The sequence below is a fragment of the Mobula birostris genome, chromosome 5 (assembly GCF_030028105.1).
Source record: "Mobula birostris isolate sMobBir1 chromosome 5, sMobBir1.hap1, whole genome shotgun sequence".
Classification (NCBI taxonomy): Eukaryota; Metazoa; Chordata; class Chondrichthyes; order Myliobatiformes; family Myliobatidae; genus Mobula; species Mobula birostris.
This window is the reverse complement of record NC_092374.1, coordinates 25637348-25653357: the sequence shown is the minus strand read 5'-3', so window position 1 is coordinate 25653357 and position 16010 is coordinate 25637348. Positions and strand designations below refer to the sequence as shown.

General features: G+C 40.5%; 1 protein-coding gene across 4 annotated transcripts in view; it reads right to left on the bottom strand.

Annotated features, from left to right (window-relative positions):
• Window positions 1–16010, bottom strand: part of LOC140197572 (teneurin-3-like) — a 2811066-nt gene that overhangs the window by 1106626 nt on the left and 1688430 nt on the right. For all 4 annotated transcript variants that reach the window (XM_072257693.1, XM_072257692.1, XM_072257694.1 and 1 more), the window contains one exon: window positions 543–653. The gene's annotated coding sequence lies outside the window, so the exon portion shown is untranslated. The remainder of the gene's footprint in view (window positions 1–542; window positions 654–16010) is intronic.

The following is a 16010-nucleotide window of genomic DNA, read 5'->3' as shown; positions in this document are numbered from 1 at the left end:
TAGTTGCCATCCCAAAGTTATTTTAGATGTTAACAATGCAAAAAGTACAAACTCATTGGCAGCTCCCTCTGGGTGGGATTCCTCCACATTAAAACCTGAGAGGGATTTGCTCTCCTTTTTAAAAGGCAAATTCAAACTTTGTTCAGCAGTGCACTTTAACTGAATCCTGAGAGAGATCTGGTCTCTTTTTTAATAGGCAAATTTAGCAGTGCACCTGAACTGTATTTTGAGACCTTTCCATCTTTAAACCAGTCACAACAACTGAGAAAAAGAGTGCCTTATACAGCAAGCATTCTTCAAAGGACAAGATTGGTTATCAGTTCTGTTATCATTGTAAAGACATCAGCTGTGAGGGACCCATATATAAGTTTGAACCCAATTAAATAAACAGTTAAATAATATCATAAAAGCAATGAAACTTCAGGGGAAAAAAGAAAATCCATTCATTGTATGTTTGTTACTAAATTAGCAATTGATGTCAGATATAAAGAGATGGTCTAAAATAAATAAGGACTGAATTCATTCAGTGGAAAGATACATACGCACTGATCCCTGTAGCTTGTGGCACTCCCGAGTTTCTTCAAATGCAATCACTTCTATTTACTGTTGCTTTTGCCCTTCAGAAAGTTGCACAAATTCCTCAGGAAAAAAGTCTGTAACACACAGCAGTTAATGCATTGTAAATTGGGTGCGATATCCAATTCAAACAAAATTTCAAATCATAAATCACAGCAGCTGTTGCAAAGCAATGTTATTCAGGCAGCTGCTTTGATTTTTTTGCACTAAGGGTAGAAAATCCTTGCTTAATCTCGTGAGTCAGCTTTTCACATTGCATTACTCTTCACCCATAGCAGAAAGCGGACTGATTGCAGATTACTTCTTGTGCAAGGTAAGAGCTGGCAAGCTATTTATTTTTACTGAGAGATCATGCTTTTCCCTTCACCTCACCTCCGATCTGTCAGACAGATGGTGATGCAAACCATGCAACCAGAAATAAACAATTGTAATTTTATTCCAACAATGATACAAAAAGAAAATCTGCTTCAAAGCACCTTTATTTTAAATCTTTCAACAGAAGACATGTTAAGAAAAAAATATTTTGAGTCCTTTTTTTACCTTGTAGTCAGAACTTTGAAATGCTTTTTGTTTAAGTTGAAATGAGGATTGATTGGTGCATTGTTGCTTTAATTTAAACTCAGTCACAAAGTTTACTCCAAATTAGTCAAGGATTTTTACTACTGTTGGGTTAAAAATAGCAAATTCCTCTTTCATCGTGGAACTTGTACCTTACTCGAAAAGTACGTCTTAGAAATCTGTAACAGTTTGTGATCTCAATCTCCATTTCAAAGAACATAGATGTGAAGACCCACCAAATGTTTTGCTGACTAAACCAGCACTGAGAAGTAGCATATAACTCAAAGTTCTAACTTCAACTCAACTCCAGCAGAAATGTCCTTATCTTTTGTAGCCTGCCCCACAGGGAACAAGGTGCTCTTCAGTTGGAAGCTTGACATTAACTCAAACTCTGACACTGGACTCAGTTCAAAGGCAGAACACAAAACATCATTTGTGGAGAGGTCAGAGGGACTTTGTTTCTGGGTTCACAGGCTTGACTCAAGGAACAATTAGTGCATACAATTCAACTTCATTCATTTGAATGAGATTGATAACCTTAATTGAACTTAGTTGAAGGGTAAGTGATCATTTTTCTTTGTTTTACTTAACCTTGATATGTTTAATGGGACTTAAAGGTATTTCAGAATCTTTCTGCAGAATAAACAGTTTTAATAGCTTTACACCATTTTAAAATGTCTTTACCACCTGAATTCATGTCACCACCCACCGTTTCATTTCAAGTGATGGCTGCAGCGGAGAGACCTCCATGAAGCTGGACTCCTGGAGGTTGCAGAAAATACTTGAGGTGGAGGGAATAAACAGGGAGCAGGCCAGATTGAACACAGTCTGGGCTTTTCATAGATAATGTGGAGTGCAATAATATAATGGTGCTACTCAAACATAAAGATTAAAGATTTGCTTTATTTTGTTTTGAAAGATACAGTGAATATCAACAACCAACATGGTCCAACTGTATGTGTGGAGGCAGCCTGTGCCTGTCTCATGTCCTAACATAATATGCCCACAAAACACAAATCATAACCTTACATCTTTTAGAATGTGGGAGGAAACCCATTGATCAACTCCTTACAGATGGCGGTGGGAAGTGAACCCACACCACTGACATTAATCACTACTACACTAATGTTCCACCCAAACCACCTTTAGCATTGGTTTATTTATTAAATTATGATAAAACCTGATTTTCAGAGGAAAATCGCATTATCAAAACTCATGTGGTGCAGGGGATGTCACTGAAGTCTCCAGACTAAAGAATAAGACAGAATGTTTAGAAGGGATAAGAATTTAACATCATGCAACATGAAGACAAAATTGAAAAGAAAGGTGGTGAATACAGGACTGAATGTGCTTTATCTGAATGCACATAGTATATGAAATAAGGTTGATGATCTCATAGCACAGATTGAAATTGGTAGGTAGACGTTGTCGTTGAAAGAAGATTACAGTTGGGAACTGAACATCCAAGGATATTCATCGTACTAAAAAGGATAGGCAGGTGAGCAGAAGGGGTGGGGTGGCTCAGTTTGTAAAAATTAAATCATATCCTCAGAAAAGAAGTGTCAAAAGTGTCAAAAGAAGTGACAAATTACAAGGGTAAAAAGACACAAATGGGAGTTATACATAGGCCTCCAAAGAGCAACCAAGCTGTGCAGTACAAATTACAACAGAAGATAGAATAGTTCTGTAAAAGAGCAATGTTACAATGGTTATGGGGAATGACAAAATGCAGGTAGATCAGCAAGATCGGATCCCAAGGAAAATTATTTGTAGAATGTCTATGAGATGGCTTTTTAGAATAGCTTGTGGTCGAGCCCACCAGAGAAAAGGCAACTCTGGACTGGCTGTTGATTATGAAGATTTGACAAAAATTAGACCAAATTTGATTAGGGAACTTAAGATAAAGGAACCATTAGGAGGCATTGATCATAATATGATAGAATTCACCCTGCAGTTTGAAAGGGAGAAGCTAAAATTGGATGTTTTGGTAATACAGTTGAGTGAAGATAACTACTGAGGCATGAAAAAGGAGGAGGCCAAAGTTGATGGACGTTTTGGTATTACTGTTGAGTGAAGATAACTACTGAGGCATGAAAAAGGAGCAGGCCAAAGTTGATTGAAAAGGGACAACAGAGCAGCAACAGCTGGAGTTTGTGGGAGTAACTTAGAAGACGTAAGATCAGTTCGTTCCAAAGAAAAAGAGGCATTCTAAGGGGATGTTGAAGCAATTGTGGCTGCCAAGGTAAATCAAAGTCATCATAAACTCAAAAATTAAGAAAATGAGGGCATACAATATAGCAAAAATTAGTGGGAAGCTAGAGGATTTGGAAGCTTTTAAAAACCAACAGAAAACAACTAAAATAGAGCAATAAGGAGAGGAAAGATGAAATATGAAGGTAAGCTAGCCAATAATATAAAGCAAATACCAATTTTTTTCAGAAACATAAAGTGTAAAAGAGATGCAAAAGTGGACATTGGACTGCTGAAAAATGACAGTGGAAAGGTAGTAATGGGGGGGGGGAGGAAATAGCAAATGAAATGAATAAGTATTCAGTGACACTCTTCACTGCGGAAGATACCAGCAACATGACAGAAATTTAAGATTCAGGGGGCAGAAGTGAATGTAGGCAGTAATACTAAGGAGAGCGTACTTGGAAAGCTGAAAGGCCTGAGGGTAGATAAGTCAGATAGAGATAGATGAAGAGATTGTGGAAGCATTAGTAGTGATAATTGAAGAATTACCAAATTCTGGAATGGTCTGGACAACCTGGAAAATTGCAAATGTCATTCCATTCTTTCAGAAGGGAGCGAGGTAAAAGAGAGGAAATTATAGGCCAGTTAGCTTGATGTCAGTGGTTGGTAACATGTTAGAGTCAGTTATTATGAATGGGGTTTAAAGGTACTTGGACACATACAAGAAAATTGGCCGAAGTCAGCATGGTTTCCTTAAGGACAAGTCTAGCCTGACAAATAAATAACAGGCAGGATGGACAAAGAAGAGTCAGGGAAAGTTTAGTTGGCTTTCCAGAAGGCCTTTGACAAGGTGCTACACATGAGGATTCGAAACAAGATAAGAGCCCATGGTATTACAGGAAAAATAATGACATGGATGGAAGGTTAGTTGATGGGCAGAAGGCAAAGAGTGGGAATGAAGTGGTCCTTTTCTGGTTGACTGCTGATGACTAGTGTTCCGCAGGGGTCAGTGTTGTGTACACTACTTTTTACATGATATGTTAATGATCTGGATGATGGAATTAATGGCTTTGTGGCCAAGTTTGCAGATGATATAAAAATACACAAAGGGGCAGGTAGTTTTGAGGAAGCATGCAGTCTACAAAAGGATTTGGATCGATTAGAATGGGAAAAGAAATGGTAAAATCTTTGAATTGCCAAGTCATTGAAGTAGCACAGCTTCTTTGAACCAATCTGGTTTATATAACACCTAGGTTGAAATAAATGTGGTTAAACAAAGCTTTTATGGTTTTGCTCTTCAGGCCCTCCTGCACAATTTCCTGAACACATGCCTGTTCTAATCCAAGAAAATTGCAAAGCTGAAGCTCTAATTAAGTTACAAATATTTAATTTAATTTAATTTTAACAAGATAAACTATTTTCCCTGTCACATCTGGTTTTTACTATTAGTTGCTGTAGAAAGGCACCAGTTTCATTGAATCCAGGTACATAAATTGTCAATAAGTGAAAATTAAAAGAAGAACACTGATGGTGGAGACCCAAAATAAAAGCAGTTCAGGTAACATTTGTGAAGAAAGAAACAGAAGATCTTCATTAGATAATGTGGATAGGCTCTTACCTACAGGAAAGATATCTATAAGATTGAAAGAGCACAGAGAAAATTTACATGTTGCCAGGACTTGAGGGCCTGAGTTATAGGGAAAGGTTGAAAAGGTTAGGATGTTATTCCATGGAGTGTAGGAGACTGAGGGGGGATTTGATAGAGGTATATAAAAATATGAGAGGTATAGATAGGGAAAATACAAGCAGGCTTTTTCCACTGAGGTTGGGTGAAACTAGAACTAGAGATCATCGGTTAAGGGTGAAAGGTGAAATATTTGAGGGGGAAGTTCTTCACTCAGAGGGTGGTGCGAGAATGGACTGAGCCATCAATGGAAGTGGTGGATGCAGGTTCAATGGCAACATTTAAGAGAAGTTTGGATGGGAGAGTATGGAGGGCTATGGTTCAGCTGCAGGTCAATGTGATTCAAAGGAATAATAATTAGGCATGGACTCGATGGAACAAAAGACCTGTTTCTGTGCTGTCGTGCTCTGTGACTTTATAATTTGAGGGTTATATGGCGCCACAGGGCACCCAACCTTCAGGTGCTACATGATGTTTTGGGTCTCCAATGTAATAACAGGAAGTATGCGCGAGCTTCTACAGAAAAGTGTTCGATCTACTGTATTGGATAAAAGAGAAAACGGGGCAGCCCTTTACCCATGTGCAATTTATCAAGTCAGTCACTTTGCTTGTACAAAAGGTATGATGCTGTATCAGATCCGTGACTGCTAGCGGGAGCGATTCATCATCTTTCATGCTCCAGTCAATGGTGCCAATAACGGCCCTGGCACTTCCACTATCACCGTGTTGCAATACTTTACCTGTCTCTGTCACAGAATGTGCTAGATGAGAGGAAATTTTCTTTAGCTCACATTTTCATCAATAAAACTATTCCAGGGACTACTGCCAGCAACCGTGAATATCTAGTACTGACTTCAACTATTTTCTTAAAAGAAGGCAGCGACTCCGTTAGCTCCAAAACTTGTACTCAATACCAGTCAGACCGAAGAACTGATTGTGGTCTCCAGAAAGGGTTAGATGAGGAAACACATAGAGGGATCAGAAGTGGAAAGAGTGAGCAATTTCAAGTTCCTGGGTGTCAGTATCTCTGAGGATCTAACCTGGACCCAACATATCGATGCAGCTACAAAGAAGGCATGGCAGCGGTTATATTTCAATCGGAGTTTGAGGGCATTTGGTCTGTCACCAAAGACATTTGCAACTTTCTACAAATGTACCATGGAGAGCATTCTAACTGGCTGTATCACCATCTGGTACGGGGGTGGTGGGGGTGGTGGGGGCGGAGAGGCTACAGCACAGAATCGAAATAAGCTGCAGAGCATTGTAAACTTTGTCAGCTCCATCAAGGGCACTAGCCTCCATAGTATCCGGGTTATTTTCAAGGAGCGATGATTCAGAAAAGTGGCATCCATCATTAAGGACCCCGATCACCCAGGTCATATGTTGTTTTCATTGCTACCATCAGGAAAGAGGTACAGGAGCTTGAAGGCACACGCTCAAGGTTTCAAAACAGCTTCTTCCCCTCTTCTATCTGATTTCCGAATGGATATTGAATCCATGAACACTACCTCACTAACTTTTTATTTCTGTTTTCTCAATACTTATATAATTTAACTATTTTACATGTATATATTTACTGTAATTCACATTTTTCCTGTCATTATGTACTGCATTGTACTGCTGTCACAAAGTCAACAAATTTCTCGACAAATGCCAGTGATATTAAATCTGATTCCGATTCTGAAACTATCCTACATCTGTTTCTATTTTGTATAATAATAATTAGTCCCCATTAAAACTACTTCATTGACCATAATGTGGCTTGAACAGTTCTGAGCTTGAGAAGGATACTGTTTCATTATGTGTCTTCCCCCCTTCATCACCAAGCCCAACATTCTTTCACTTCCAAAACACTCTCATCTTTTGTCCTAACTCTCTTCCAAAGCTGCTGAGATCCCAGGTGCAAAGGCAGGCAATAAGCAGCCAATTAGCATCCAGTTCTTTATGCTTAGCTTAAGACGCCGTTCCCAGGATCTGAATGATTTTACATCCCTGTGTAAACCATCCAGGACTCCAATACTTCCCTGCAGCTTGCTCCAATTCACCATGCCAGAAGTTGATCTTTCAGTCATTATGTCCCTGCTATTTGGAATTCTTTCTGAACACAGCATTTCATTTCTCTTTTTCTTTCATAAGTCTACCATGAATTGAATTAAGCCATGTCTTCAGTCCCCAAGTAAAATCTCTTTCACCTTCTTATGCCTTCTCCTGTTGCATAGTAACAGGCTGGGGTGAGAAAAGAATCTTAACTAGCAAGTTTCCCAAAATCGTCTGTCGATTTTCAAAAAAAAATCTTACATAGATCCTATTTAATCTGCAGCATTCCTCTCTCCATTGTGTCCTTATTAAAAGGAGACAGTATTACACTCAGTGCATGACCTATTTTCTGAATGAGGTTTCAGTTCAGGTTGAAGCATCTGTATAAACTCAGGGTCTCTCTCCAAGGACAGAACATGACTTTTGTAGGTGACTGAAGGTGTTTTCGATTGCGCTGCACATTTATCTCTTGAAAGTAATTTGAGGCTAACCTTCCGCTTCATGTTGCCTTAATGTGGAATCTCTCTGCTCAGTCTCCTTTACTCGCGTTTCAGTTCCTCTTTGTTCTTGCTCCAGTAAACAACAGGAGATTTACATGAGAAACATTTGTAGCTTTCTTCTTTTACTGAGAGAGTTTATTCCTCTGCAACCTACACCCCCCCCCACCCGAACTCCCAACTGCTTGCCTCCAACCCAGACACCACCCCCCACCCATCCTGCTCCTCATGGATGGGTGTGAGCATGTAAGCAGCCAGGAAAATTGATTTCTCTTTCAAGATTTCTGACTTGTATTTGATGTTGACGCCGTAGGGTTGTGAAAGTTTCTCTGGGGCTACATTTTTGAGCACTGCGCTGATTTGAGCAACCTAACTGCATCAGATATCTACAAGTACCATGAACCATCTGTTTTGAGGCTGTGTGCAAACAGAGATTAAATATAGCAGTAAAAATAGTCTCAGACCATACACTGTTAGCAGTAAGCACCAAAACATATTGCATAGGGATTGGCAGCTGGCTCAGATACCCAGCAATGATGAATGCCAAGAAAGGATCTGAATAAGTTCTTGTATTTCTAAAGTACCTATTGCTTAACTCAGGGGTTCCCAACCTTTTTAATGCTATAGACCCCATTTATTAACTGAGGGGTCCATGGAACTTTAGACTTTAACTGCTCCATTTATATCGTATTGCAGGTGAACAAATAGAGAAAATATAGACTGAAACTCTTTCTTTTGAATGATAATTAAAGAAATTTGTACATTCTTCTCACGACCCTGATGGTTTCCTCCCACAGTCCAAAGACCTACTGGTTAACTGGTCCTGATGAAGCGTCTCGGCCTGAAATGTCAACTATACTCTTTTCCATAGATGCTGCCTGGCCTGCTAAACTCCTTTAGCATTTTGTGTGTGTTCATTGTAAATTGCCCTGTGATTAGACACTGGGGATTGCTGAACGGCGTGCATCAAAGAACCAGAAGGGCTTCTTCCATGCTGTACCTCAACAAACAAGTAAATAAATAGTTCAAAGCCTTCACAACAGTGTTGTAATGTGCCTACCAAAACTGCACAAAAAATCCTGATGCGGTCGAACAAAAGGTTTACAGTATATAGCTGCAACAACTTTCTGATTCTTATACGCAGTGCCCTTATACACTGTCATCATGTCAGTATAATCTGATAAAACAGTCCTCCCCAAGACAATCTAGTGTCACCTTTCTTGTAAACTCCATACTATGCATTATAGAATTTCGAAGAAAGAAGTGGGATCTCATTGAAACTTACCGAATTTGGAAAGGTCTAGATAGAGTGGACATGCAGAGGATATTTCCATTAGTGGTAGAGTCTAAGACCAGAGGGCACAGCCTTTGAATAGAAGGGCATACCTTCAAAAGAGAGATGAAGAGGAATTTCTTTTGTTGAAGTGTGGTGACTCTGTGGAATTCATTGCTACAGACGGCTGTGGAAGCCATGTCACCGGGTATACTTAAAGCAGAGGTTGGTAGGTTCTTGGTTAGTAAGGATGTCAAACATTACAGGGAGAAGGCAGGAGAATGGGTTGAGACGGAAAATAAATTAGCTATGATCGAATGGCACAGCAGACTCCAAGGCCTAATTCTACTCCTATGAATAATAGTCATGGTCTTATCACCTGCAGCCCAAAACTGCTGCAGGCCATTCCCAGGGATGCAAAGGTGCTGCTCTTGGCATCATTTGTATGTGTTGGCATCCTGAACAGTGCATGGCAAGCTGATCGGTCTGCTCGCCTGTGCCAGGCTACCAGACAAATCTTTAAGCCAATACTTTCATTTTTGACCATGCCTCGATGACTGCCATGTGGGTCCCCCACCCCTTCAGCTCTCAGTTTGGCCAGTACAATAACTCTCAATCCCCACATAAGGCAACATCTGGCGCAAGTGAAAATGGGGGGATCTGGAAGTCCTGCTGCACATTCCAACCGAATTGGGCGGCAATGTAGACCTGAGACTGTGTGGGGTCTTTTTTGTTTTCCCTTAGGATCATCTTTACAGTAATAGGGAGACTTTTCATTTGCATTAAGGAGAATATCTCAAGAGGAGTGTCTTTTTTAGTAAGTTTTTCCGGTATTTCCAAGGGTCAGCATTTCCATGATCAGCTGCCCTTTTGAATTTGACCTTGTAATTGCATCCTCCGAGAAACAGAGCCCATCTCTGCATTCTGCATTCATGCTGCTGCTGTCAGTGGAATACCCTTCTGTGAAGATGGACACCAGTGGCTGTGATCAGTAATGAGGGTCAACTCTCTCCCATACAAGTACTGGTTGAAATGTTTTACACCCCAAACCAGACTCAAGGCCTCTCTGTCAATCTGTGTGTAACTTTTCTTTGCAGTGGTAAGGGCCCATAATGCAAAGACTATGGGTGTTCACTTCCATCACTCTTAACATGCGACATAGCTGCACCTATACCACAAGGTGAGGCTTCACAGGCAAGCTTCAATGGATGGTATGGATTATGATTTGTCAATACAGTGTTTAAGGTCACCATTTCCTTTACCTATTTGAAAGCCACCTCACACTGCTTTGTCCATTGCCATTTCTTTCTGATCTCTAGTAATGAGTTGGGGTAGAGCACAGTAGCCAGATTTTGCAGGAAGCTATTGCAGTAATTGACCAATCCCAGAAAGACCATGACTGTCACTCATCCTTTCAACATGGGGCATCAACCACTGCTTGACCTTCACAAACTAAATAACCTCTCAGTGCATCATTAAGCCCATTACTGAAAGGACAAAGCTCAGACAATCTCTTCATTTCAGCCACATATGCCGAAATGTACTCCTCTTCCTTTTGATTCCACTTATGAAACCTAAAGTGTTCTGTAATCTTCAATGCTTTTGTTTCAATGTTGCTGTATAATTTCACAATATCAGCAAAAGTTCATTTCAGCTGGTTTGGTTGGAGAAGTTAAACTTCTAAACAAACTGTATGCTCCTATTACACTCAGCAAAACAGGCACTCATTCCTCATTGGCTATTGTATCTGCTTATAATACTATGCAATTCACTCAGTGTACATTAGCTAGTTATCTTTTGTGCAATTGAACATGTCTATCTTTCCAATGTTTCCAGCCATTTCTGCTTTTTTAGAATTTATGATTATTATCACCCTGTACTCACTGTTTATGAACCTATGAATTTGTCCATTTTCTGCCTTTCTTTGAACTTGAATGTCTCGCTGTGCTTTTTTAAATTGAATGTCTGTCTTGCTGCACTTCAACAGGTTAGGTAGTCATCTCCTTTTCATTTTAAATCCTCCTCAACACCACCATAATGCTTTGTAACTCCAAAACATAAAACCGAAAGAAAAACAAGGAACCAGGAGATGGGCGTTTACTTGCATTATTACTTTAGTGAGAAGCGCACATATGATGTGGTGACATAATGATGCATGCCATTCATGTACTTTGACACATAACCCATGATGAATTATTTAAATAAGCAATTTATGTTTTATATATAGTTTTATGTTTTTTAGACTCTAAGTTTTTGCCTGTTTTTCTTGTTGCCATTTGTGTGATTTATCTTTTTGTGTATGGGGGTTGATGCTCTTGTTGCTGTTTGCATGATTTTTTTTTGAACTTGGGGTATTGATAATCTTGTTGCTATTTGCACAATTTGCTTTTGTTGCGTGTGGGACTGGGTGGTTGACATTGTTCTTTGAATGGCTACTATAGCTTTCTTTGTTTCATGGCTATCTGGAGAAGACGAATCTCAGAGTTGTATACTGCATACTTTGACAATAAATGTTCCTTGAACCTTGATAGATACAGTATTACTCAAATATTACTGAAATATTAAATACATAACAAAGAGAAGTTGGACAAACTTAAACAACAGGAATTCTGCAGATGCTGGAAATTCAAGCAACACACATCAAAGTTGCTGGTGAACGCAGCAGGCCAGGCAGCATCTCTAGGAAGAGGTACAGTCGATGTTTCAGGCCGAGACCCTTCCTCAGACTAACTGAAGCACCTTCAGTTAGTCCTGACAAAGGGTCTCGGCCTGAAACATCGACTGTACCTCTTCCTAGAGATGCTGCTTGGACAAACTTAGATTGTTTTCTGTGGTTCATTGAAGGCTGAAGGGAAATCTGATAGAGGCTGATAAACTTATGAGTGTAGATATGGTAGATTATCGGACTCTTTTTCCCAGAGTAGAAATGTTAAACAGGCAACACAGTAGTGTAATGCTTTATAGTGCCAGCTGTAAGGTTACAGGTCAATTCTTGCTGGTGTTTGTAATGAGTTTGTACATTCTCTCCATGATTGCACAGGCTTCTTCCGGATGCATTGGTTTCCTCCGACTTTCCAAAACATTATGGCTATGATGACGTTAGGTGTGGGTGTGCTATGTTGGTGCCAGAAACGTGGTGACATTTCAGGGCTGCCCTCAGCGCATCTCAGATTGTGTTGGTCATCGACACAAACAATGCATTTTATTGTGTGGTATGTTTCGATGTAGGTATAACAAATGAAGCTTTTTTTTTCTTTACTGGAGTACATAACCTTGCAGTGAGAAGGAGAATGCTGAAAGGACATGCAGGGTAAGTATTTTATGCTGAGTGTCGAGCGCCTGAAACACACTGCAGGAATGGTAATGGTGAGAAGTAGGCACAATAATGGTGTTTAAGAGGCATTTAGCAGGCATTTTAACATTTGGGTAATGGAGGGATATAGACCATATGGAGACAGATAGGCTTTGTTTAATTTTTCATCATGTTTGGTCTAGGCACCATGAGCTGAATGGACTGCTCCTGTGCCGCACTATGCTACAATCTATGTATGAATCCGAACTCCAGGACAATAAATACAGAAGCACTCTATGCATCCTATTATGTCCATGGTGACTGCTTCCTACAGCCAATTACAGCTGCTGTGCCACTGTTCCAGTGACTTCAGTCTTCTGGTGTTCCCACAACCGATGGTCGCAATTTAAAGCCTCTTTATCTTGCTACCTGATGTTCTTGTTATTTATTGCTGTTCATTTATATTTACATTTGCAAAGTTTGTTGTTCATTGATCCTGTTTGCAGCTACTGTCCTATAAATTTGCTACGTATGCCCACAGGGAAAAAAAGCATCTCAGGGTTGTATGTGGTGACATGTACGTACTCGGATAATAAATTTTACGTTAAATTTTGAACTTTGAACTAGGTTCACTCCTGATCTCTGGTACTGTCTGTATGAATTGAGCAGAAAGGTTTTCAGACTTCAGTGGTTATATTATGATGAAAGTTTAAATAAATTAACCTGGATTTCATAATACTTTGGGATAATTTGACCAAAGTATTCAAAACATTAGAGGAATTAGAAGCAGATGAAGTAAGTTGATATAAAGGAACAATTTCTGATGATGAAGACGTCTGAGTACAGGAGGCACAGTCTAGTAATAGAGCCAATCTTATCAGGAATAATGTTGGGTAATTCTTCCATTGCAATTGGTTGTTGAAGTCTGAAGTTCTCAGAGCGGTGGACACCCCTGTTGAAATCCGGAGGAAAACACACAGAGGGGGGATCACAAAGCCGAGGAAAGAGGACCGGGTCGAGACAACAGAGACTTATGGAGAAGAGGAGTTCGGTGGGTAATACTGTTCCGGCTGACCGGAAGTGCACTGAGAGCGGTATGTGTAAGGAGTTGGGTGCTTACTGTTCTGGCTAACAACAGATGGAGCAATCCGGGGTATATTACGATTGAGGAACGTGTCTGCAGACTGGATATTGAACTTTTTACTGTTGGACGTCGGCCACATTCCACCGTGATACAACACTTGGCGGCACGGGAGGTCGTTCCCCACTGTGGCCATCGAACGTGCAGCTCCTCCCATGGAGGGTCAGACACCCTGAGCCAATAGACTGGTCCTGGACTTATTTTCCATCTGGCATAGTTTGCATTTTGGTGTTTGATTGTTGGGGTTTTTTGTATTGCTATATTTACGCTCTATTCTTGGTTGGTGCGGCTGTAACAAAACCAAATTTCCCTCAGGATTAATAAAGTATATCTATCTATCTATCTTGGCAAATACTGATCAATGCTAGCTAAACTGTTGCTTTAATTACAAGACTGATAGAGTTTCGATAAACAAATATTTTATGGGAAATAGAGAAAAATGTGTTATGAATTAGCTGTAGAGCATCTATCATTTCATTCTATGGCACTGCAGCCTCAAGGCAATAAATTATTTTATTCCTGAGTTAAAAGGTTCCCAGTTAATTGATTTTCCCCTTCAAAAAGCAATGATGTCTGTGGTTACTCAGCCCATCCTCCAATAGGCCATATTGAAACCCAGCCGGTCAGGCAGGATCTATGGAGGGAAATAAACAGTCGACATTTCAGGTCAAGACCCTTCGTCAGGTCCTGATGAAAGGGGATTGGCCTGAAACATTGAATCTTCCCCTCCATAGATGCTGCCTGACCTGCTAAGATTCTTCAGCATTTTGTGTGAGTTACTCAAGATTTCCAGCATCTGTAGCATTTTTGTGCCTCGTTTGTTGCTCCTTCCTTCCCGTGCTGCGTTTTACCTGAGTAAAAATAGAAAGATTCTCAAACATATTTTCTAAACCCTCCAAGGCCTTCACTCTCCCAACCTCTGTAACTACCTCCAGCCCCAAAGCTATCTGAGCCTTTTGTTCTCCTTCAGTTCCACCCCCTTTCACATTCTCGACTTTAAAGAATTAATCTTTGGATGCTGGACCTTCAATTGGCTGGGCTTTTAAATTGTATCATGCTCTTCCTACATCTCTTCATCTTGCTCATTTTTATAAGCTGTCCCCCAAAAATATAACTTTTTTCAAGCAAGCAAACATGAGGGAATTGTCAGATGCTGGAATTTCAAGCAACACACATAAAAATTGCTGGTGAACGCAGCAGGCCAGGCAGCATCTATAGGAAGAGGTACAGTCGACGTTTTGGGCCGAGACCCTTCGACAGAACTAACTGAAAGAAGAGATAGTAAGAGATTTGAAAGTGGGAGGGGGAAGGGATGGAGCTAATGGATCTTTTTTATGTTCAGTTATGAAGAGATTTGGAGGCTTAAATTACATATATTACTTGGAGTCTGTGTCTGTATACGTTAAGTGTTATTAATGTAATCCCGACCTCTTTATATCATTATCATTATTATGTTTTTCAATTCGAAACTTAATAAAAAAGATTGAGAAAGGGATAGTGGATTGGTTAACCAATCGAAGGCAGAGTATTGGTATAAGTGGGTGTTTCTCTGGTTGGCAGTCAGTGGTGAGTGGGGTGCCACAGGGGTCGGTGCTGGGCCCGCAGCTGTTTACTATTTACACTGATGATTTGGAAGAGGGGACTGAGTGTAGCATAGCAAAATTTGCTGATGACACTAAACTGAGTGGGAAAGCAGATTGTACAGAGGATGTGGAGAGTCTGCAGGGGGATATAGATACGTAGGTTAAGTGAGTGGGCCAAGGTCTGGCAGATGGAATACAACGTTGGTAAATGTGAGATCATTCACTTTGGAAGGAATAATAGACAAGCAGATTATTATTTAAACGGTGAAAGATTGCAGCATGCTGTTGTGCAGAAGGACTTGGGAGTGCTTGTGCATAAATCGCAAAAGGTTGGCTTGCAGGTACAACAGGTTATTAAGAAGGCAAATGAAATGTTGGCCTTCATTGCTGGAGGGATTGAATTCAAGAGCAGGGAGGTCATGCTGCAACTATACAGGGTACTGGTGAGGCCACACCTGGAGCACTGTGTGCAGTTCTGGTCTCGATACTTGAGGAAGGATATACTGGCTTTGGAGGCAGTGCAGAGGAGGTTCACCAGGTTGATTCCAGGGATGAAGGGGTTAAACTATGAGGAGAGATTGAGTTGCTTGGGACTATACTCTCTGGAGTTCAGAAGAATGAGAGGGGATCTTATAGAAACATACAAAATTTTGAAAGGGATAGATTAGGGCAGTTGTTTCCACTGGTAGGTGAGACTAGAACTAGGGGACATTGCCTCAAGATTCAGGGGAGAAGATTTAGGACGGAGATGAGGAGAAACTGTTTTTCCCGGAGAGTGGTGAATCTGTGGAATTCTCCGCCCAGGGAAGCAGTTGAGGCTTCCTCACTAAATATATTTAAGAAACAGTTAGATAGGTTTTTGCATAGTAAGGGATTAAGGGTTATGGGGAGAAGGCAGGTCGATGGGGCTGAGTTTATGGACAGATCAGCCATGATCTTATTGAATGGCGGGGCAGGCTCGATGGGCTGGGTGGCCTACTCCTGCTCCTATTTCTTATGTTCTTATGTTCTCCCAGGTTTGGGATCAAGATCTGGGGGGTTTTGGTGAGAAGGGAGAGATTTCACTTGGAAAGGAATCAGTATATAGAATAAGTTGCAAGAAGAAGTGGCTGAGACTGGTACGTTAACAACATTTCATAAAGAAGTAGCACAGGTACACGAATAGGAAAGGTTCAA